General features: G+C 37.5%; 1 pseudogene; it reads right to left on the bottom strand.

The window, feature by feature from the left end:
- The window catches only part of LOC149140574 (polyadenylate-binding protein 2 pseudogene), a 30,431-nt pseudogene extending 19,101 nt beyond the window's left edge, over window positions 1-11,330 (bottom strand).
- Between the last annotated feature and the right edge of the window lie 14,385 nt (window positions 11,331-25,715).

Here is a 25,715-nt window from a genome sequence, read left to right as displayed (position 1 = left end):
AGGAACATCCCTTAATGCTTGCAATAATGGGATTTTAACATACAAGTTCTGTAGCTCTCCTAAAAGGTTAAAGGTAGGTTGTTCAGGTGTTTTAGTGAGAGCCAGCCATTCAGGGAATGGCGGATCTATTGTTTGATCATTATTGTTAGGTGTTGATTCTGCTGTTTCAGCATTATTGTTAGCTGGTTTCTCTTTTCTAGCCTCTTCTTTGTCAGAGTCAGTAATATCATCTATAATGGGTTCAACAATTCTCCCTGAGCGAAGGTGAATATCATTACATTGCAGGGGAGAGACAGGCTGATTTTGAATGTCAATAACTTGCAGGGCTTTATTATTATTTGGATTGGGGTTAGGTTGTACAGGCAGCTGTGGTCTCATTGCCTGGTTATTCGGAGGAGTATTAGATGGTAAGGAAGGAGACTGTTGTTGTTGAGGAAATGGTATCTGTTGGGCTGCCCAGTTTGGATTCCATTGATTAAAATACGGTTGCTGGGGAGCCCAAGGATTCCATATAGTAGAATCAGGAAAAGGAAGATTTGGTTGCTGCATAAGTGGAAAATTCATTGTATTAAAGGGTGGGTACTGCATTTGGTTCATGGGTGGGTAGTTTGTTTGAAAAGGAGAGTTATTATTCCAACAATTGAATGCTGTGTTAGAGCTCATACCTTGTCTTTGTGGCCATTGCCTCCTCTGTGTCATCAGGTACACTGCTTCAGCTTCTTCTTCAGTTGACTGCAGTGCTGCTTTGATTCCAGGCAGAGAAGGGCATTGCTGTGTTTCATGGTCCTTCTCGCAGATTGTGCAGATAGGTATCTTATCCAGTGGTCATTCTCTGAGTGGATGTTTTTCTCTGCATTTGGAACAGAAAATTACCAGAGCAGCTTCTGCTTCCGCCTGTTTCTTCTTAACCTGCAGAGCATCAATTTGTGAAGAAAAAGAACTTAGCATCTCAGTTTTAAATTCTTCCAATAAGTTACCTATTTCAGCTCTTGTTTCTCCTCCACTGGCTGACTTCTGAACTCTTGAATACACATTATCTCTGCTTTTTGATCTGCCTGCTGCTCCCCTTGAACATCTCATGCAGAGATTAATAATTTCATCAAAGGGTTCTTTGGAAATGTCCCCTTTTCCAAGCATGTTCAACATGTCCAGGCAGTCATCTCTTACCCCTTTCAGCAATATGGTCTTCAAAATATCTTTACTCATATTAGGATGATTAGACCGCTGCAGATTATACTGTAATCTTTCCACAAAATCTTCCAAATTCTCATCCTCTTTCTGAACCATTTTAAACAATTCTTCCTTCCTTTCTCTTGTCCGGCAGTAGTCTTGATATTTGGCCAGAAATCCTTCTTTCATCTGGTCCCAGGTGGTGATTGCCTGAGCTCCTAAGCTCATAAACCACCTCAACGCATTCCCTTTTAGTGTTGGTGGAAACAGTTTTAGCTTCTGATTAGGACTTATATAATCATAACTTCTACATAGTATGTCGAATTCAAAGAGGAATTCATCCGGGTCTTCAGAGGATAACCCATGAAAGTTGGGTAATGCCGAGAGTGGAATGTTTTTCATGGGGGTTGTTCCTCTCGGGAGCTCCCCAATAGGGAATTCCAGGGTAGAGAGCGAGTTTTCCCCTCTTCCTTCTGTTCTGTTATCCTCCATTGGTCTTTTTCCTGAATCACTTGCTTTATCTTCTGTGTCTTCTGTTTCTTCAGGTTCTTCTACCGGTTCCTCAGTGTATTCTGGTACTTCGAGCTTCCTTTCAGGTCCTATTACTTCCTTCGTCTGTTGGTCTGTTTGTGAGGAGTATTGGATCTGAGGTCTCCGGGAACTTGTCCTCTGTGATGTTTCGGCCTTTGAGATGATTTCGTCGATATAAGTCTTTCTTCCTCCTTTGCCGCCTGTGAAATTAGGTTTCTTGCGTCCTCTCATGCATCTGTTATTCTCAGAAAGAAATCATTAATGCTTTTAGAAATCTCTAAATGCCTTCCCCGGCAACGGCGCCAAAATGTTGGCTAGTTGAATTGTTTATGGATTAAACATTCAAGTACCACATTAATTGTTAACCTGGGAAAGTCTTTTTATTACAAAGGCTACCGCGTACTGTATGTACTTACTCCTAAAAGCATTAAAAATCTGTAGTATACGTAATCCTTACGCTAAGTTATCATTGTACTGTTAAAATGAAAGTAATTGATTAAGATTACAAATCTGAAAAGTGAAATGATGGATGCTTTGTTGGCAGAGGATCAGGACCCTATCCTCCAGGTGAGGACGTTCAGCACCTGCCTCTGTAACCAGATTGCTAACACACACTGCACTCAAATTCACCGGTGAAATATCCTTGCACAACTTCAAGCAATGAATGAAACAGAGTACTAGCAAAGCGGAAATACCAGAGGTAATGCTACAAAATCCAAACAGAGTACCAGCGGAAAGAAACTATCACACACTTACACACTTTAACAGAAAAGTAAATGGGTGAATCTTGTGAGGAAGGTGGGCCCAGTCCCTCTCACAAGATTCCCCGCCACACAAAGACTAGATTAAGTGCTCAGAACGATTCTTTATTCAACTGCCAAAAGATTCAAATACAATGAAGTTCAGACTTGCTGATGTCTCTCAAAATCTCTCTTACAGATTACACATTAACCCCCTTCTAATGTAGATGTCTCCTCTTTATAGAGGAGACATCTATTACAATAGATCATTACAGTTCATTTAGTCAACTCATTTGATCAAAAATAAAAGTTACAGATCGTTGTTACAACAGTATAACAATATATTCTTTCTTAAGTTCTGGCTGTTACACAGCTGGTAACTGTCTTCGACCATCTTCTTGGGATCTTCACATTCCTTTGTTGTTTCCCCATGCTGTTCCTGATTTAAGCAGTGGTAACTATGTTCTACCTGCTTTAGATAGCTGTAGATCGTGCCGCGTCAGCGTTCTTCAGATAGTAGGCGGTTGTTATTTCCAGCTGTTGCAAAATAGCCTGCTTTAGATGGTTGCTGTTGCTGACTGTAGCAACTGCGTAGTTGCTGCTTCTGGTGTTGCAGCAACTGTGTAGTTGTTGTTTCTGGTGTTGCAACAACTGTGTAGTTGTTGTTTCTGGTGTCACAGCAACTATAACTTATAATTTTTGCAGGCTTAAGACAATTACTTGACAATTTAATCAGCTTTTCCAAGATAAATATAAAGATACTCACGAATATGCTATGAACAATTAAACATATAGATATGCGGAAAGTCACTTCGTACCTTGGGGTGATAAGTCATTATGTAATCAAAAGCTTACAACTTATGACTGAAAAGGATAATATTAAGGCAAAAATATGAGGTCAAAATAGGTCAATTCTGAGTCCTAACACCTCCCTAGGGCGGGCATAGATGGCCCCCGAAAGTACAGGTTGAATCTTCCCTGCGAAAGACTCATGGCTAAACAGTGGGTAGACTCGCTAAGCAGCAGATCATACAAAAGTGAGTTTGTTTGTCAAATATTCAGAATGAAAACAAAATGAGAGCTGGTCTCTTTTTATAACTCCTTGGGCCCCCTTAGCCTCATGTGGGCCCCTCTATCCACCCATTCAATTTTCCCTCCAAGCATATCGAATGGCTAATTCGAACTCCAATGTGGGTGGCCCCCTTCAAGAATACATAGAAGAATATACATAATAAACGATATAACTATATTGTATTCATGCAGAATACAAACATTGAAATTCTATATGTATTCTTCATTCTTTCAAAATGTCGATCTATGTATTCTTCATTATTAGAACATAATTATATTATTCATTATGTGTATTTATTATGCATCCTTCATTATTATAGTATAGTGATATTTTAGAAAAGTGTGGTTCTATATTATATTTTTTTACAACGCTAGATTTTTCCTAGGGGCCAACCCACAAGTTGGATGGAAGAACCAAATCTCAATCTAAGTATTCTTCATTATTACAATATATCTATTTTTAGAAAAGTATAGTTCTATATTATTTTTCAACATTAGATTGTGCCTAGATTGGGGCCAACCCACCTGTTGGATAGAAGAACCAAATTCCAATTTATTTCTTCTTCATTATCATAGTATATTTATGTTTCAAAGAAGTTAGTTTCTACATAATTTTTTCAATAATATATTGTGCCAAAGTTGGGGCTAACCAACATGCTGGATGGAAGAACAATTTTCCCAACAACAGGATGTTGTTACCAGGAATATGTGAGACTTAATCGAGCCTAGATGCCTCTTGGGGCAATGTAACCCCCACAACTAGCTCCCACTCTCAACCCCTACCCATGAGATAAGAACCTGAGACATGATAGGGACTAAATGTGTAAAATGATACAAGGGAGAACTCTTTTAACCATGATTGATCAAAGTATATTTTTTTCGTAAATAGTCTATGTAGTCTGTAAAGGGGTAAACTTATATTAGGCAGATGTTTCTTCATATACATTTACGAGCATGAAAGAAACAAGTTTAATTGAAAATCTTTTCATATTTCGAGAGTTAGAAAAGGGTTTAAAGGTAACTCCAGAAGGTTTATTTTTCGCTATTAGTTTAAAGAGCCCGAAAAATTAATAGAAAGTATGCTCTTGCCAAAATGATTCACTTTTTAAAAACTATCCTATAATTTGCACATGTAAATTCAAGCTCATTATTTCCGCTCAAAAATAACATAAAATGACCGAAAATTTTGAAATTTTAAACAACTAGGTAAAAATATTATTAATGTAGACCATTTTTGGTTATAAAAGTAAAAAAAATAGTTCATTTTTACCATTTTTGTTTGTTCACCATTTGAGAGCTCTGATAGTGAATTTTCCCCAAATCTTCAAGAACCAATTGTGATTATTCCAATGGATCGACGATGACTATTGGATTGGGAGTAGCAGGAGGGGCGCGCATATTTCTATTGTAAATTTTGCAAGCATGACATTTTTGGACTGCAAGAATACAACCCTTAAACATAGAAGGCCAAGAATATCCTGCATGGAAGATCTTTTGGAGGACTAGGGAACCCAACTAGGAAAACCCTCTACTTGATGAGAATTTTATTGATAAAAAAACTGACCAATATATCTCTTTCATAATAATTGTTTTAATATAAAATATACATGTGTCTTTCCTACTTTTTATAAGCTTGAAACCCTTACAAGACTGTTAATCTTTGTTTCCCTCTGGCAACCTGTGCACAAGCTTCTCTTGCACACTCTTCCTCTCACAATCTCCATGCACAAACTTGTGATTCCTATTGCTTTTTCTCACTAACTCATGCTCATAAAAATAATGATTAAACTTGTGGATTTGTTCCTCCTTTTAAATGAAATTCAAATGGTTAAAATTAGTGAGTTTCTAATAAAGGAATTGAACTGGATATTTTTTAATTAACAAGAGTCAACATAACTAGTTAACTGGATCTTCTTAAAATTTAGGAGGCTAACTCCATGTTATAGTGTTTTCTCCTTGAGTATGTATGAAACGGAAACACTTAAGACTATGGATGACAAAAAGTCTCAACAATGGATGCTAAACATTGTAGATCTGTAGCAACTGATAGAAACAAAATCTGCCAAAGTCCTAATCTATGCCACAATCATAGTTAAACAAAAAAATGAAACAATGATAACTCCAATAATCTAATGGAAACTGGATATACAAAGAATAGATTTTATTATAACACCTCTGAAGGGAACAAATAAATGTTACCAATCCCCCTCTATGGGATGGGTTCTTAGCTAACCTCAAACGTCTTCAGCTTGTGTAGAGTCTCTCTCCTCTCCGAAAGGATCATGAAGTTAAATGGACTATCTCTTCTAGGAATGCATTTGATTAGATCAAGAAAGCTATCTCTGAAGCTCCCACCTTGGCCAGCCCTGATTATACTAAACCATTCAGTATCTTTTCTTTTATCTCAGAAACAACCCTTGTTACTGTTCTATTACAAAAGAATGAAGATTCTCGTGACCAGCCCATAGCCTTTTTTAGTAAGGTTATGAGAGATGTCGAGCTTAAGTATGACATAATCAAGAAGCAAGCCTATGCCCTCATTCAAGCCCTGAAATATTTTAGGATGTATGTCCTACATTCACCTATTACTACTTATGTTCCTAATGGTGCTATAAAAATTGTTTTAACTCAACCTGACACTAATGGGAAAATAGGTAGGTGGATCAATCAAATACTTGAGTTTGATCTAACTATCAAAAATACAAAGCTAGTAAAATACCAGGGATTAGCCAAGCTTCTAGCATAATCGAATTGCAAAGTTCTTGGAATCAATTCTATTTTAGAAGTACAAGGGAAGAATCCACGAGAACCTTATGTCCTTACACAAGGGAAGACTCCACAAGAACCTTTCCAAATTGTACAAGGGGAGAATCCACAAGAACCTTCTCTTCAACCTGAAGAAAAGAATCCACAAAAACCTTTACCTTCAGATCAAATTAGCCCTTTACATATTGATGACAAATTTCTATTGCTAGATTGGTATCAAGACATTGTAAATTTTCTGCCCCATTTTGAATTCCCAACATCATTTTCCAAAGCCCAGTGTAAAAATCTTAAATTGAAAGCAGTCAAGTACTACATAATAAATGCAAATTTGTACTGGAAAGATCCACTGAATATTTTGTTATTATGTTTAACATAATCAGAAACTGAAGGAATCATTGATCATTTTCATGCAGGATTTTGTGGAGGACATTATGCTCAAAGAGCAACAACATACAAGATTTTAAGGAGAGGATTTTATTGGCCAACATTGTTCTTGCAAGTAGGCGTAAAGGTCAGAGGTTGTGTTCCTTGTCAGATGTTTGTTGGTAAGCAAAAAATAGCAGCTCTTCCATTAGTACCATCGATAATCTCAACACCTTTCCTTCAATGGGGATTAGATTTTTTTGGAGAGATCCATCCCACTTCAAGTAATCAGCACAGATGGATCCTCACAACAACAGACTACTTCACTAAATGGGTGGAAGCAATTCCGGTAAGAAATGCTACCGATTTAGTATTAATTAAATTCATTGAATAAAATATCTTATCTAGGTTTGGTTGCCCAACTCAGATTGTCACAGATAATGCAGCAACATTCTCTAGTGTTAAAATGATTGAGTTTTGCCATAAATATCATATTCGATTACATCATTCAACTCCATACTACCCTCAAGGTAATGGCCTCGCAAAATCCTCCAATAAAATTCTGGTAAAGGTAATAAAAAAGATGCTAGAAGATCATAAAAAGAGTTTGGACTCTCATTTAATTTATGCAATATGGGCAAATAAATAACTCCAAAAAGATCCATTGTGAAATCTCCTTTTTAGTTAGTCTATGGGAAAGATGCAAATTTTCCCACCAACTTGGCTTTCCCAGTTTTAAAATTCTTATAGGACTCAACAAATGAAACTGATGATTTTTCAAGAAGTATAAATCAGATTATTGAACTAAATGAAAACAGAGATGAAGTTCAATACAAATTGAAGAAATATCAGAATAAGACGGAAATCCTATTTGACAGAAGAGCCAGGGAAAGGGACTTCAGGGAAGGTGACCTAGTTCTAATATGGGACTCCAGGAGGGAGGAAAAGGTAAAGCATGGTAAGTTTGATAACCTATGGTTTGGTCCTTTAGCAATTGCTGAAGTAAAGGGTAACAACACTTTTTGTGCTACAAAATATTGAGGAAAATATTTTGATAAATATGTACATATCAAAGATAATGTTAGGGTAGATGCACTAAAAAATGAAGGCAAAATAAAATGTTAGGTTAGATAGAAAAGAAAAAGAAATCAACTCTGAAAGTGTTGCAAATCTAAATGCCACTACTTTGTTCTAAATTCATTTTGAAAAATAATAGTTTTGTGTATTTTGTTTAGTTGCCACACTAGGTTATTTTATCCAATTATACAGTTGCATCATATTTGGATTTGTTTTAAATTAATTCTCATAGGTAGAAAATAAATTGGCTCAAAAGTTTAATATGAGTCAATGGAAGAAATAAGGTATAGAGATAGATTGCTCATAAAAATAAAATATTGGGATGCTAGTTCAAATGCACTCTGGAAGGATAAGTAAAAATGTTAGGAATAGAAGGGTAGGTAGAAATGTGAAAGTTTGAGATGCTGAAATGGTTATTTCCTAAATATCAAAACATTGAAGGTGGGTAAGCATCACACAAGTTCCCTATGTGATACCGTTGTCAACCGTTGGATGAATGTTGATTAATGACCGTGGGATCAATATCGCATCGCATCATTCATGAGTGAATGAACATTATGTAGAGGAAAGTGCGATTTGCGATGTCACTACCAATCGTTAGATCTGGAGAGAGGAGATCAACGGCGTAGAGTCAATTGTTGTTCAGTTGCTATTCAATTTCTATTCAATTGTTATTCAATTGTTATTCAGTTGTTGTTCAGTTGTTGTTCAATTGATGTTCAGTTGTTGTTCAATTGTTGTTCAATTGTTCAATTGTTGTTCAATTGACCTCCTGTGTCATTTTTCGAATAACCAAAGTTATACTTTATGTTATTTCATTCACATGCTATCACTTCATTCATTAAAACACCCGAACCCACAACCGCCGTGCCCGCCTATCATATCGCGACCCCACCATTCATTCCCCGCTCAGACGTTAAACTCCCTCTACCTCACCTCTCATCCCGCACATTCCTCCACAATCATATGGCCCACACTCCCTTTCAGCCCTCATTCGTTGTCTGAAGTTTCTCAAGGGGGGGGAAATGGCAGTCTTTAATACCGCCTATATAAACCACAAAAGTACCTTTTAGTCTTTCGGGACTAAAAATCCCAAAACCACAAACCGCTCCATCTTACCCCTGAACGTAGTATCCTTCATAGCTGTTACTGCCACCCCATGTCACCTCCACGCCACACTCACTTCATATTTCCCATCCAATCATCTGCCGCCTATCCATTGCCCATTCATTTCCGCTCCCACGCATTTATAACCAAATGTCCGTTAATTAACCCATTGGATAATTAAGGAACTTTCAAACATTCGGCACCACCTTCCCACTCCATTTTTCTCTTCATAAACATTGTGTCATGCATTTCAAAAGTTACACAGTTAACTTTTGCGACAGAGAGTATTTTTCAAGCCTGCCTACTCAATAGCTCAACCATTGTCCGACATTCTAGCAGCCACTTGTCTTGTTCGCAAGCACATCTTCCAGGTCCACTTGTCAGTTACCTGTCTCCACTCTAGTAACTCCTTTTACCATTTTGTCATTTACAGTCCGCAGTTTCGTTTGACAAAATGCCTCCCAAGGGAAAAGCAATTGCAGAAGTTTCAAATCCTCTAATTCAACCACATATTGATTTCCACCATACTCCATTAGTTGACAAGGATTGCAAAATCATTGAGACTTCTTCTCAATTTGATTTATTTGAAATTTATTGTTGGTGGGAAGAACAACTAATTGACCAGAGTGATGAAATTGGGCTCTGGGAATCCCAATTACCTCACTATATTTTTCCACAAATACACAGAGCTCTAGAGTTCGTGAGAAAATGCCATGAATCCTATGATCCCAGCCAGAGAGCCATTATCTCACTTATTGGAGAAATCCTCTGTCCTATTAACACTGATTCCATTGAGAAAATGTTGCAGGCCCCTGCCACTACACCAACTCATCCTTTTTCTCATGAAAACCTGATAGAATCTTGTAACAAATTGGACTTTACCAAGAGATCCCAGACCCTGGAACTATTTTTAGCAATTAGTATTCCTCTACCAAAGAAAAATCCCCCTTATGATTCATCTATGTTTCCTGATAGAACCAGGCATATTACTACTATCCTGTCCTATTTGCTTGGTTATCACTCTAATCAGTCTGTCAATGAAGCCATCCTTGGTTTCCTATCCATGTTTTCTTCTGATTCTAAGCCTAATGTTATTTATGATTTAAGTCATTTCATAGTTGAAACCATACATGAGCAGTTTGTCAAATTTAACACTGAAGAAGTATTCACATATGCTTCAATACTTGTGTATCTATTTATATATTTTTAGGGGGGAAAATTCCCATTTTCTTTGCAGAAACTTGATGAAGAAGGTTTTCCACAATCAGTGATTTTCTGGACTTCAATGGGGATGAAGGACAAAGAAGAATTCACATATAAGTAGTTCATAGAACTGTTTATTCATCCAACCCTCAGCCTTATGAGCAGCACTCCATTACCAAGGATCAGTGAAGAGATTGTCAAAGAACTTCAGTTCATAGATCAAGCTGCAATAGGAGATTGGTATTGCTACCAGAATTACACAGAAAACAGGGTTTTTCATTGTGAGCTTCCACCCTACAAACTGCCAAAGTACCTCCTTGTTAGAATCTTTGCACTGGAGTACTTGAGGCAAATATTGAATGCAGATGAATTACATTTTGTAGCTTCCAAAAAGAAATCGCAATTTAAGCTCAAAGCTCAAGTTGGTCCCTTCATTTGTAATACTGGGGTAGCAGGGGAGGAAGTTGATAAGTTTCTAAAGGAAATGAAGTTTTCTTTGAGTTTCTCTTGGTCATATGACCCATTGGGAGTCATCTCCAAACTCAGGGTGGAAAATAAGTTCACACCATATCATCATATTGCTAGGCCTAAGATAGAACAATTCAAGAATCAGTTGGAATGGACAGAGAATACCCTCCAGGAGGCTGAGGAGCAAGTAGTCTCTACATCTAATATGCGAACTCCAATTGAACAGAAAAAGACAACCAAGAGAGGGAGGGAAGAAAGATATGGGGCGTCTATATCTTAGAATCTTCCCATACCAATACCCATACCCATAAATTGGAGGGGGGCATAATAATAAGGCCAAGCATAGGGATTGAACCTTCGACCTCGATAACGGTGTTACCCCATTCTTGGAACATTTGTCCTTTTTGCTGTAATCTTCAGCTGCTGATTATGAAGTTCAGAGTTATTCAGACGAAGTGCATTTTGAACAGAGACAACATCCAGAAATTCAACATAAGCAAACCCTTTTGGCTGACCAAACTTGTCCCACATGACTGAAAATGATGTTGCACTTCCTCTGGACTGTAGGAGTAATCAACACTTCCAACAAAAACAGAACATGAATCCGCTTCTTCTCTGCTCGCTTGATCCGCAACAGCTAGCAGGGTTTGGCACAACATGGATCCGCATTTCTTGAGCGACCTTGGCCTGCATTTCTCTCAGGGCAGCTGCCTCTTCTTCAATTTCCTGTAGCCTTTTCCTCATCACATCCAACTCTTTCTCATTAATGCCCATTTCAGTGTCTTCTGGTTCAGACTCTGGAATTTTCCCACCATACACTTCATGCTCCTCCATTGCTAGCATGTCTCAGGTAACTTTGTCATGTGCAGGTCTTTCTACAATATGGAGATGGGTTTATATAGTTTTAATGAACACCATTAATGGAAGTATTTGTTTGCCACAACCGATGTCCATGGATGGAAATGTTTTTAAGCAAACAAAAAGGTCGTGTGATTTGTCAATGTGGACTTCCGGTGGTGTCTCTTTGGTCTTGCTCTCTTTAGAGTGGTTTTTCTGTGCCGATGTTATAATGGATGTTATCTCTTTTACCTGGTTTCAAATTTCAGTGAGATATTTTTAGTTCTTTCACCACATTAGTCCAATAAATTACCCATTCACCATATATATATATATATATATATATATATATATATATATATATAAGAGCATGTACTTTAATATAGAGTAAAATACCCAAAACTAGTAACTTGGAATATCAATTTGATAACCAAATAAAATAAAAAAATCTAAAATGAATACATAAAATAATGAAATGCAGACTTCTACTCTTTTAAAATATCAAAATGAATTAAATTAATAACCAAAATAAAAAAGCAATAAAAGACATTGATAACCAAATAAAAAAAATATCTAAAATGAATACATAAAATAAAGAAATGCCGACTTCTACTCCTTTAAAATATCAAAATGAATTAAATTAATAACCATAATAAAAAAGAGCCCACGGGGCTTTGGATTGACGGTGAATGGGTGTGCTGTTAAGGCACTCCTTGCGATAGGTCACTGGTTCAATTCCCCGTGGGTACTTAGTTTAGTCTTAACCTAGAAAAAAAAAAAAAAAAACCATAATAAAAAAGCAATAAAAGACATTTACAAAGTGATAAACATCTCTAAAAAAATCACACACCTAAATTAAATTAAAGATTAGGTGACTCAATGAAAATGATCCAACGACCTTAAAAGATGACATACCTAATTAATATATATATATATCCATGCTTAGGGGGCTAATGCTTCAACTCTAAAACATATCCATAGAGTGAGGAATGCTCGGTAATAGTGCTTTAAAATATTAAAGTACTAAATTGATAATGTGAAAAGGCAATAAAAGACCTTGATGAAGTGATAAATATGCTTGAAAGATCGCACACGTAAGTTAAGGGTGAGGGGATTCCATGAAAATAATCTAGTTTTTCAACAAGTTAAAACTGAACATAATATAAAAATTAATTACATTTTTATGTTTATGGTAGTTAGATATATGTTAATAATAAATTATTAGTTTAGATTCAGACCAGATAAACAAGTTTCAGAAGGATCAAATCCCTTTTCACTCTTAAAAAATTCTGCATCTCAAGAGATTTAGTCTCTCTAGGAGCTTAGAAAATAAGTAGTTAAATGGATCTAGGTTGGTCTTATTATTAATTGTAATTATAACTATTAATTTTGTATTTTGTATTTTATTTTATCTTCTTTTTTTTATGTAATTTGACCAAGTTAAATGTTTTATTGATAATTATCATTATTAATTTCTTTATTTTATTTTATTTTGATCGAGTCAAAATGTTTACAGAGTATTATAACATCTCTACATACTTGGTTGGAGAGAGCCCCTCTAGGAAATTGTTTTTAACATTTTATTATTTTTTAATTGAGCCCACATGTAAATGTTTATAAGCATTTACACCACAACATCTCCCCTCGCTTTTTACTTTTAGATTTAATTTAAAAAACCTTACAAAATTAAATTAAATTAAAACAATAAAACATGATATTGGCCCATGGTATTGTAATAAACCCTATTTACAAGTTAATAATATCCATGGTTGAGAATCTTGTTATATTGTATGTTTATTAGAAGTATTAAGTTTTAATTTTAAAAATGCTATAAATTAAATTAAAATAAAATATCTATAAAATTTGATGATTTTGAAATGAGTTATGATTTTTGGGTATATGGTATTGATAATGAAATGAGTTATGGTTTTTGGGTATATGTTTACATTTATTATATTATTTTTTTTTATTTAGTTTAATTTTTATTTTTAGGTTTTTTTACTGGTCAAAATGTTAAACGTTACATAACAACATTTCTCTCAGCATGGGCAAGAGAGAACAATAGGGTGTCTGGGCTCTGCGATAACTATGGCCTCCACTCGCGTCGGCAAACCCTCAGGTGCAGCTTGGGCCATACCCGGAGCACAGCGAGTAAGGAATATTTGTTATCTACAGCGGACAGGGAGTATAAGGAAATCGGAGGTGCGATTCTGCCCTGACCTGGTGAATAAGGGTTTTCCACAGGAGGCGAAGAAAACCGATAAACCCTTGATCGGTACAGGCGAGAGGGAAGAGTTTATGAAATGGACCGGCCAAAGGACAGTCCGCCCCAAAGCCGTAGCTACCGGCGTAAACATGAATGACGGAGGAACTGTCTCAAGCAATAATGAAGACCCCAGGATGGTAAATCGCAGATCCTGTCAAAGGTATGAAGGAAATCTCCAGTTCTTTGCATATCAGATTGATGATCTATTTTATTATGACGTCGATCTGGATATTCAGCTGCTATTGAGCCCAGATTGGGCGCCATACCCATCGCTCTGCGGCACCATGTACAGATCGAGTCCCGGGCAGTTAGATCTGGACAATCCTGTGGCAGATCGACTCTATTGGGCAACATTTATCCTGCCTATGCACAGATCGAGCTTTGGGCTCTCCGATCTAGACCACCACATGATAGATCGTCCCCATCTCTGGTCAGATCCGGAAGCCCAACCACTGATCAGGGGTGAGCAAAAGACGCGGAACAAAACCTCTGCTATAGATCCGCCGAATACAAGCTTTGGATCCCCGGCAAGAGGATACCAAGTGCTTTTAAAGCTCCCAGAAGGAAAAACGAGACTAATCTGGGTAAAAGAAACCGATACTGTTAAGCAAATGCAGGAAATCATAATGCAACAGTTGGGATACCCCATCAGATCACAAAATCTGATACATGGGGGCAGAGCACTTCAAGATACAAAATACCTCTGGGAATACCAAATCGTACCTCTGTCAACAATCATTCTCAATCTGAGAATAAGAGGGGGCGCATCTGTCAAGGACAGAAATCCCTACAGGGCTGAAGGAAGTGGTACTGGTTCAGGGAAAAAACCAGGCAGCATATCCTTCAAAAATATCCTACAAGGGAAAAACACAGAAGAAGCAGCACCAAACCAAACAGGTATGGATGCCAGGCCCTACATTGTGGAACAGCTGAATCATACTCCAGAATACAACATAGATACACCAGAAATAGATGAGCACTGCAATACATATGAAAGACAAGCAATAATATGCAGATTTAATAGCTTTTGGCCCAAACCGATGGATCTATTCCACTGGATCTTCACGAACTGGACCATGCAATGCGAAATACATCTCTGTTCCAAAGGGTTTTTTATAGTAAAATTCCTATCAGCAATCGACAGAGACACAGTAATACAGGAAGGACCTTGGTTCTGGGGATCCACAGGACTCTTCATCACACCTTGGTTCCCAGAATTTGATGCAAACACAATGGTCGTTTCCAAGATGCCAGTTTGGGTGAGATTACACAATCTCCCAATACATCTCTGGAATGATCAAGTACTAGCGGGAATTGGAAACACTATTGGACACTACATCAAAATGGACACCCAGAGAATGGAGGAACGAATTTATACTTTTGCACGAATATGTGTGGAAGTTGATCTCAGCAAAGGCCTGCCAGATCAGATTCAGCTGAAGCATAAACAGAGGAGCTGGACACAGATTCTAGACTATGAAAACACAGCTTTCAGATGCCGAATATGCCGACAAACAGGTCATCTTCAAAGCAAGTGTCCAACAGCCAAAAAAGATAATCGAAGAAAGAAGAAAGCTGAAAAGCAAGCAAAGGGATGGCAATATCCCCCACCCGCTTTAGATGACGAGGAGGAAGAAGAGATGGAGTTTGATAACCTCAACCAGACTAATCAGATGAATAAAGAACCAACAAAGAAAGACATAAATCCACAGGAACATATAGATACAGCACGGGTAATTTCAACAGATACTATGGATATGACCAGAAACAAACGTCAACACATATCAGAATCGTCAGATTCTGATAAGGATAATCCACAACCTGTAGCTGAATCAGCACTAGCACTTATAACTCCAACAGAACCACTGGGGGTTTGGAAAAAAGTTGAGAAGAAAAAAGGGCGAAAAGTCTGACTTTTCCCCATTTGTACATAATTCTTTTTCTTATTTTTCTGTGTCACATGTTATTCCTTGAATCCATACACCCTGCGTGGTGATGAAGGATCATTGCATATTCTCCTAGCACAATTTTTGAAATCTGTTTACAGCATATGCCAGAAGGCATCTACAACATGTAATTTTTCAATCATAATGAAAGATTACAATTTTTCCAGTGGGAAAAAACATTTCTCTCAGCATAAAAATGTTATAAAATTAAATTAAAATAAAATATTTATAAAATTTGTTGATTTTGAAAATAGTTATGGTTTTTTGGTATGTGGTATTGATAAGCCATGGTATTGGCTCATGGTCATTTTTTGTCAAGATGTCTGTTGAAGAGGAAGACAGGGGATGGATGGTACATGGACATTTGTCCGCCAAAACATATGACAGGGCCACAGGATATTTTCGAGACTCTATTTGAATGGGACTCAAAGTGAACATGGTGTTGGGAAACGAGAGTCAGAAGGAGATCCGAGGATCAGGAGTTGTGCCATTCAAGATGGAAACAGAAGGGGTGATGTAGGTCCAAGATGTATTGTTTGTACTAGGACTTAGATATAGTGTAATATTTGTCTCGATGATCGAGAAGAAGGGGTTTGAAGTCTTATTCCAGGATGGTAAGGCAAGACTTAGGCCCACAGGTGTTAGTCTTGGAGTTAGAGAGCATGGTCTATACATGCTAACGAGCAAGCCTATAGATCATGGGAGGAAGAAGCAAGAGGACCAGGTGCAGGTTCCAGAGAAGTAGGTGCAAGTGTAGGCTTTAGAGGTGCTCCTATAACTACCAAGAAGGAATCATGGAGAGAGTGGAAGACATTTCAGGAGAATAAGAACAAGCAGGGTGCTTCCAGTGACAGTGACACTTCTGAAAGAAGTGTAGTTCATGCTACAAGGATTGTTGTAATTGTGAGAGCCAGGAGTTGGGCGAGTGTTTCGAGCAGTGATGATGATGTGCTACTTCCTAGTCTTGGAAGTACCTCCCTCACTAAGAGGGAGTGTTGATTTTTGAGTAGCTTGGGAGGTACTACAAGCCTTAGGGTTTGGGGTTTGGAGGATGGAGCACCACAATAGGTCATTGTGGGCTTGGAACTCAAGGTTGGGATTTTGCACCCATAGATTAGGCCAAAACCATGGATAATTTTGGACATGTGATGGATGAAAATGATAGAGGATGGGAAGGAGAATCTATCACTTTGAGAATTGTCAAAATTCGAGTTGTCCTTAATGAGATATGAATTTTTGAAGATCGTGATGGGTTTTTGGACAATCAAGTCATGTAAGCTTAAGACAAAATTTTCCAAAAGATATGAGTCTTCAAAAATTTCACGGAGCCTTCTTGATTGATATAAAAAAGAGGTGAATGAGGTTCATTTGAGACATCCAAGTGAAAATTTTCATATAGAATCATCATTTGTGGTAGCTGTTGTCCAAGAAGGAGAAGGTTGAGTAGCTAAGGACAATTCTTAAAGTATGTTTTGTGGATTGGAGAAGGTTGAGGTACAACAGAGATAACATTGAATTGCTTTTGGTTGTTTTGGTGCAGATTAGGGTGGGTTACCTCATGATTTTGTAAGTTGCAGGCTTTGTGATAACTACAGAAGTAACACAAGGTTGTTTGGATTAGCTTTAGAGGCCCCTAAGGCCATATTCCCACAAACAGACCCACGGTACAGGCAATGTAGGATAGAAGCCTTACAAATAAGGGAAGTCGCATTATTGAGGAATGTTGTAATGATTAGAGGTGGTTGTTAGGGTCTATGTTGATTCCCTAACTATATTGTAGGACTAAAACAATGCATTAACTCTCAAGTACATGTATGTGGATGATTTTGTGTTGAGTTTGTTGCTTGGAGGATAAGATTTATTTGCAGCCTATGGGAGCCATGTGGTAGGGTTGTCTTGGGTGAGAAGGAACCCTATCTAGGAGCAGATCCTACAGTGATTGCATTAGGTGCCATTGGACTAGTGGAGGGAAGTGTGTTGATAGCCCAAAGTAGACCTTGACAAGCAGTCATAAAGAGATCTTGACAACTAAAGGTTAGGTGAAGTTGTTGGAGCCTAATGTGCAATACATTGATGGAATAGTGGACTTCCAGATTGGCAAATTGGAGCTCAGGTATTGGCCAGCATAGAAGAGAAGGTTGGATCAACCTGTGTTCATTGTTTCATAAGAAACTTCTGGCAGTGATAGGTAGCAACCCTCTTGGAGTCTCTATGTGTTGTCCTTTGATGGACTAAGAGGAAACTAGAGAGTAGAACGGAAGAGAAGGACTGTAGGACGAGATACGACATAGAGGTTGTGATTGTGCACTAGAGTAGTGAGATTGTCATTATATCTTGTATTCTTGTACTTGTGGATAATTGAGGGCAATTATCCCTCGTATGGGAGCCCTAGACAGTTATAGTAGATGTTGTTTAATATAACAAAGTTGGGTCGAAAATTTTATAAAAAGTTGTCTATACTTGTGCACGTGTGATTTATTTCTATTTATATTCCATTGTGTGAAGTAGCTTTGTTGATATTCTTGGTTTGGTAGCATCATAGATTTTAAGATTGTATCCTAGACCCAAGGTCATGGAAATTCAACACTCACAAGCTTTGATTTTATGTTGTTTGGTTGGATTTGTTTTCTTGAACACTTCCACACAGTGGAACTTATTTATTATATCAAAATGTAATGTCATTCACATGAAATATAGCACAAAACCCAATGACACAAGAAAAAGGAAAGCTAAACCCTAAGAAATATCTCTTGGATAGTAGAAAATAGAGAGCTATGTTCACTTTCCTCTTTAAGGGGCAACGTTAAAGCGCAATGCACCATATGCAATAAAAATTCTTGACAAATCATTGCATAACATTCTAATCCATATATGCCCGTCCATAGAGAATCTTAACTACATATGGTCGCCATATAATGTAGCCTAATGAACTAATTTTGTCCTTATTAGTAAAATAAATAATTTTTACAAGCAACAAAAATTAACTAATTGATTAATGGGACTTATTGAAGAAAACTTGCCTTGTAAATTGATAAAGTGTGTATGTAAGGGGGTTAGGGTAGAATTCGAGCATGACCTCCCCCTTTGAAAGCAGAGTTTTCCTTAAGGATAAAGGTGAGGAAATTGTTGGAGAATCAATGTCAGTTTCCATGTGGCATCTTTTGGTTGCATATATTTCCAATCGATCAATACTTCCTTCATAGTTCATTCATGCAGTTGGTGCTCATTGGTATCCAATACTAGTTTTGGATGGAGCCTAGTGGAACCTTCTTCATCAAGTTTTGGTAGGTTGGTCTCCATTTTGAAATTAATCCCACGAACATTTTCAAACAAGACACATGAGAGATTGGATGAACCTTAGAGGGGGTGGAAGAGTTAGTTTGTAGGCAACCTGGCCAGTGCATTTTATTATGATGGGGCCCACAGAACTTAGGAGCTAGCTTCTAGGAAACTTTATCTTCAATTCATGTTTGTTTATAAAGCTACCAATGAAGGAACACTTGATCCCCATCAGAAAAAGAAAAACATTCATATCTATGTTATCAACCTGTTGTTTCATCCAATTTCATACAATAACCAAGTTTTACTTAAATATAAGGATAAAAATTTCTCTAATGTGAAGCATTATATCTATTCTGTGAAACTTGGATGTGCTTGGTACATTGGGTGCCACACTAGAGTTTTTGGCCATAAACTACTTCACATGGTGTCGTTTTGGTAGCTCCATGATAAGTAGTATTATACCATAATGTTGTTTGGGGAAGCCATTGTGCCCACTAGTGAGGATTTTCATAATTAAACCATATAAAATAGGTCTCCAATGACTTTTTGACTGCTTTTTTTGAATATCAATTTGACGATAATATGCAGTGATCATATTCAATTTTGTACCTTAAGTTTTAAATAGATTTTTCCAAAATATATTGGTGAATGTGGGGTCACAATCTAAAAACAAATGGAAGTGGCATATCGTGTAGCTTGAAGATTTGATCCATGAAGACCTAGACAACAAAAGAAGGTTTGAAAGATAAGTTATGGCACAAAAATGAGTAGCTTTTGAGAGACAATCTACCAAAATCATGATGATTGATTTGTTGCTTGTTTTTACGAGTCCCATAATGAAATCCAAAGAAAGTTTTTCCAAATATGCTTTGGGATTGTTAGAGGTTGTAACATCCTTAGTATTTCTACTATCTCTCCCTTGTTTCTTTAGCAAGCATCACAAGATCCTACAAAATCTTGGATATTTCTTTTCAATCCTTCCCAAAAGAATGAACACTTAATTCTTTCAAAGGTTTTATCAAAACTAAAGTGACCTGTTATTGCTAATGTAATATTGGATATATATCTTCATGCCTTCCCAAAAGAATGAACAATTAGTTCTTTCATAGGTTTTATCAAATCCAGAGAGACATGCTATTATTAATGAGTGTATCTAATCTATTACTTATTATTTTAGAGTCCATTCTTTTTCCAAAACAATGTTCTCTTTATACTACAATGTATCTTGATTCCGTGATTAATTTTTAGGAGGGTTGGGATCTTTATGAATTTGTTCAATGAGTTTTCTTATAGTATTGTTCCTTATGGGATCCCTCATGCCATCCCAAAGTTGGTAATGATAAGGCAAGAAGCTAGGCATCCTTCTCAGTAAGAAATTAGCCACAATATTCTCTTTACCCTTCTTATCTATGATCTCATAATCATACCCCAATATCTTATTGACCCATTTTTGTTTCTCTAGTGAAGAAAAATATTATTCAAGGAAGTGCTTCAGACTGTGATGATTTATATTAATTTAAAAATTCATTCTTGTGAGACATTGTCACCAAATCTCCACTAAAAGAATAATAGTCGTCATTTCCTTCTCAAATGTGGATTTTCCCAAATAGAAATCACATAATTAATAATTGATGAATGCCAAGGGTCATACTTCTTCTATCTATATTAATCTTCGATCTATTCCTGAGGCATCACATTCTGAGATAAAAGCATTACTATAGTAAGGAACTTTTAATACTAGAGCAGTGCATATGACATCCTTTAAAGTAGTGAATGCCCATGCGGATTCCTCACACCAAATAAAGGAATTATTCTTAAGGAGTGAAGTTAGGAAGTTGTAACTTTGCAATAATTTTTCCCCAATTTAATGTAATAGCATATAAGTCTTAAGAATCCCCTCAAAATCTTCATTTGTTTTGTGATGGGATCAATCTTGCATATCCTTCATATTATTGGGATCAACTCTTACTATTTCCTAACTTACAATGTGACCCAAATACCAAACTTCAAGACCTCAAATGCTTGGATTCCTTCACAAATAATTTTGTCTCTCAACAGTTGCAAGGACTTATCACCATGCTCTATGTGTGATTCCAATGCTTTACTATAGATCAAGACATCATCAAAGAATAATAACACAAACTTGTGTAAGAAGGGTTTGAAAATCATACTCATGAGACTCCTGAATGTGGATGGTGTAAGACAAAGATCAAAATGCATAATTAGAAATGATAATGATCTGTGTGTGTTATGTAAGTAATCTTAGGGATGTTTGTCTCTTTCATTATAATTTTTTGGTATCCTAAATGTAGGACAAGCTTAGGAAATGCTTATCTTCATGTAGTTCATCCAAGAGATCATAAATAACTAGGATAGGAAATTTGACCTTGATTTTCAACTTATTTAGGTCCCTAAAATTAGGAAACATGTGCTAAGTGCCTTCCTTTTTTAACACCATGATTATTGGTGATGAGTAAGGGATTGTATTGGGACATATGACCCCTTCCTCCAACAATTCCCCAATGATATTTTCCAATTTCATTATTTTCTACAAAAGGGTGTCAATAAGGACCTACATTAGGTGGTTGACTTCTTGGGGGAATGATATTGTCATGCACTCTTTGAGAAGGAGGTAAACTCTTTGGTAACTCAAATACTTGATGATGTTTTTTAAAGAATAGCTACAAATCTGGGTAGATTTCTTGTATCATATAGTTCATAAGATGTGTGGTGATAAATTGGGCAATAATTTCATTATGCTCTACGATGTCCTAGTAAATTTTTGATCTGCTGACTTCGGCTTGTTGGAAAGTGCCCAAAACCTGCCCAGAAAATTCTTCCTTATTAGCCTTAGACTCCTTGGACAAAACCCAGAAGGGAATTTCTCTAATTTTGACTTTGTATTTTCGGCCACTTGGGAGTTGCTCTTTGACTACATCTGCTCACTTTCAGCCTGCTGGAAAGTGCCCAAAAACTACCCAGAAAATTTCACCCTTTTAGCCTTAGATTCTTTTGACAAAACCCATAAAAAGGCAGAAGAGAATTTCTCTAATTTTGACTTTGGATTTTCGGCCTCTTGGGCATTGCTCTCCAACTACATCTATTGACTTTCTCCGTGATGGAAAATGGCCAAAATATACCCATAAAATTCTGTCCTTTTAGCCTTAGACTCCTTGGACAAAGCCCAAAAAAACCCAGAAGGGAATTTCTCTGATTTTGAATTTGGATTTTCAGCCTCTTGGGAGCTGTTCTCCGACTACTGCTGCCAAATTCGAATTGCAGGAAAAATCTTGTAAATCCACCTAGAAACACCCCTCAAATACTGATTTCTCCTGTATTATCTGATCCCTTTCTTCCTGGATGGTCCTTGGCGCTGATGGCTATTCAATCAAGCCCTAAGAATTTGCAGCTGGAGGCCACTAGGTAGTCTCTCTGCCCAGAAATGTATATTGTTGTGTGTACTAGCTGGCTGGCTGCAAATGATAAAATACCCTCTGTCCTCAACCTTCCTTGCTCCCGAAAACTCCCAGCAAGTGAGGGGCCTCTTGGCTAGCTAAACCAACCTCTACGTATTTCTGGCTACCCAGAAAACACGTAGTCCCTTCCTCTGCGTGGTTGGTTGAGCTGTGAATCATTGCTAGAAACTCCTGCAATATTTGTGGAACAACTTCCCTAGGGCGGGCATAGATGGTCCCCCAAAGTAGAGGTTGAATCATCCCTGTGGAAGACTCGTGGCTAAACAGCCGGTAGACTCGCTAAGCAGCAGAGCGTACAAGAGTGAGTTTGTTTGTCAAATATTCAGAATGAAAACAAAATGAGAGTTGATCTCTCTTTATAACTCCTTGAGATTCCTTAACCTTATGTGGGCCCTTCTATCCACCCATTCAATTTTCCCTCCATGTATATTGAATGGCTAATTCTAACTCCTATGTGGGTGGCCCCCACATTCCACTAGTTGTTGAGATTGCAACAAGATGATGGAGCTTAGTGAAAACAGTTGCCTTCACTAAGTGGGCCCGCAAGCAAATTATGGCGCAAGTTCTATTTTTGGATCATAGCAGGAGTGATCACATCAGGAGTGATCACATCAGAAGTGATCACAGCAGGAGTGATCAAAGTCTATTTTTAGACTGGAGCACTTCAGTTTGAGCTACAGATGTGGCACATGCAGCTGTCAGAAGGAAGTACGCTTTCTTTGTGGGTCAGTTGAGTTGTTGCATGCATGACTTCAGTTAGAACTCAATCAGTTGAGTTTGGTGGAGTTGATTGTGGAGTTGATGGAGTTGTGTTCAGTTTGACTTGGTTAAACTATTTGTAATTAGTCTAACTGCAAATAGACTAATGATGAGTTGTTAAACTAATTATTAACTCATAATGCAACTAAAGAATACATCAGTTAACTCAGTTGCATGTCAATGCATGTACAGTTCAACAGGGATAGGTGTTAGAGGATTAGATTGCTATCAGTTGTGATTATAGTTGTGCATGAGGATTTGCACAAGCAATGTATTGAGTATGCCAATGAGTATTGCATCGAATTTTCCCAGTAGAATAGCCTGTGCTCACATGATTTCCAGTGTGAGTGATTCTCAACAGGTTTATGCAATAGAGGCAAGCAAAGCAGTGGAGAAGATTTGAACTTGTGACTTGTTTGGGTTTGAGCTAGCTTGTGTGTAACAGGTGGAGATAGTGCTGGATAATTTTGATGAGTATTGACTATTGTAATGTTACATGTTCTCAATCATTAATATACAGATAGTGTGGGGTTTTCAGCGGCAAGCTTTCCTCGGGTTACATACTGTGTTAATGTGTGCATGCTATTGATGTTTTATTGTTATTGATGCTGCTAAATTGATGATCAACGTAGAGGAGCTTATGTATTGTGTATGTATTCCGTAATAGTAAATGATAAGGATAATCTCCATTGAATATGTGTTTATTATTCAAATTTCTACACTAGTAGCTAAATAAAGTCGATTTGGCCCCTAAGTCCCTAAGTTGAAAGTGTGGGGCCCTCTTCCATAGTAAAAAATGTGCAAAATTGTGTAGCATCACCTTGTTACTAATGTGTTTGAGAAGGGACATGACAGTTCTCCCCTCCCAAACGTTGCTTGCCCTCAAACAACCTCAAAGCTGGGTGCTCCAAATATGACCTGACTCTGTGTAGTCTTGTGTACGACTACCTACTATCATACCACCGTGTAACATATGTATCCAGCATGTGCCAAAGTGTCTGCCACTCTAATAGTGACCCCACCATGACACGCATCATGTCACCTCGTCCATCTTGGTAGACCTGAGCACCCTAACTCCACTCCTACTAGGGGGGATATCTCTGTTGTGCCGATCATTTATGACCCCTGAGTCCTAAACCTCAATGGGAGAACATTGTCTCCATACAATATTTGGTCTGGTGGCCCACCCATGCCACCTCCTTGAACCTACTCCTACTAGAGAATGTTAATCATCTTGTGCCCCCATGCACAACAAACATGCCAAAACAACCAATGGATTCTTCTCACAAACCACTTGGCCACTAGCGTCAACTAGAGCTCCCCTAAGGAATGCATATGCTCAACTTAGGCCTCCCAATGCCAACTTAGGCCTCCAACACCCTCAATGTCTGAGAGCTCCCACTGAGATTTACTCCGAACTACGACCATCTCCATGAGTCTAGCCCACTCCACCGGGTACCAACTCAGAATATCTCGCCATCCAACCCCAAGAGAGGGATCTAATGCACAAACTTTAGCACATAGAACAAGCCCGACACACGGATGTTGCATCTTGTGCAACTTTGACCGTTTCATCCCACTACCTAGGTCAACACATGAGATCTGACTAGGTACCTTTGTCTCTCTCTCCAATGGGCAAAGGAGACCCAACAGTTCTGCTAACCTGGTCATCCCCTTTGGTATGTCTACACAACTACGCCTCTCTCAATCCAATGCGTAAGGATGGGCTGATAACGCTTTAGATCCTGTCAGTGTGCCTCTAAAGCGAACTGTGCTCAAATCCCAACATGCGGTCTCTATGTTGCCCCTCATCATTGGCTAGCCCAAAGGATGGTTGCACATCCTCCTCCATTATGGGCTCCACATTAGCCTCCAACTGCTCCTCCCTAGACAACCCAACATGCAAGACATGCTCATCAGTCAGTTGTAGGTGACTGTCGTCTGGCAATTGTGTCATAGATCTGGATGCCTCTGTTTCAAAATTCCATGAAGATACCTTTGGCTTCTTGTGATAAAGCTCAAGCAGTAGGCTCCTCCGCCCTGGTGGATTCTTGTTAATTCCCAAATTACTCTAAGGAATTACACATTCACCGTGGTATGTACACACACACACACACACACAAAGAGATTGCACTCTAAAATAGATCAAATTCCCAAAATGAGTGACTTGAAATACCAATTTAATGACCAAATAAAAAATATCTAAAACAGATGCATAAAAGTGAGGAAATGCATAGTTCTAGTGCTTTAAATATCAAAGTGAACTAAATTAATAACCAAAGTCAAAAGGAAATAAAGGACATTTACAAAGTGATATATATCCCTAAAAGATCACACACCTAAGTTAAGGGTTAAGGGAATCAATGAAAATGATCGAACAACCTTAAAAGATCATATACCTAAGTTAAGGTTTAGGGGAGTCAATGAAAATGATCCAATAGTGAAAATATATTAATGTCATAATTATTAACAAGATAAAAATAAACATAATATAAAAATTGGCCACATCATTACATTTATGGTGCTCAGATATCTGTTAGTACTAAATTATAATATATATATATATATATATTTGTATTTTTCATTATTAAAAGGTAAATATATTTATGGAAAGTATATATCTATATCTATATATATATATATATATATATAT

The sequence above is a fragment of the Pinus tabuliformis genome, chromosome X (genome assembly GCF_031772625.1).
Source record: "Pinus tabuliformis cultivar Carrire ecotype Pingquan chromosome X, CPIR1, whole genome shotgun sequence".
NCBI lineage: Eukaryota > Viridiplantae > Streptophyta > Pinopsida > Pinales > Pinaceae > Pinus > Pinus tabuliformis.
The sequence above is the reverse complement of the archived record's forward strand: the minus strand, read 5'-3'. Positions and strand labels throughout refer to the sequence as shown.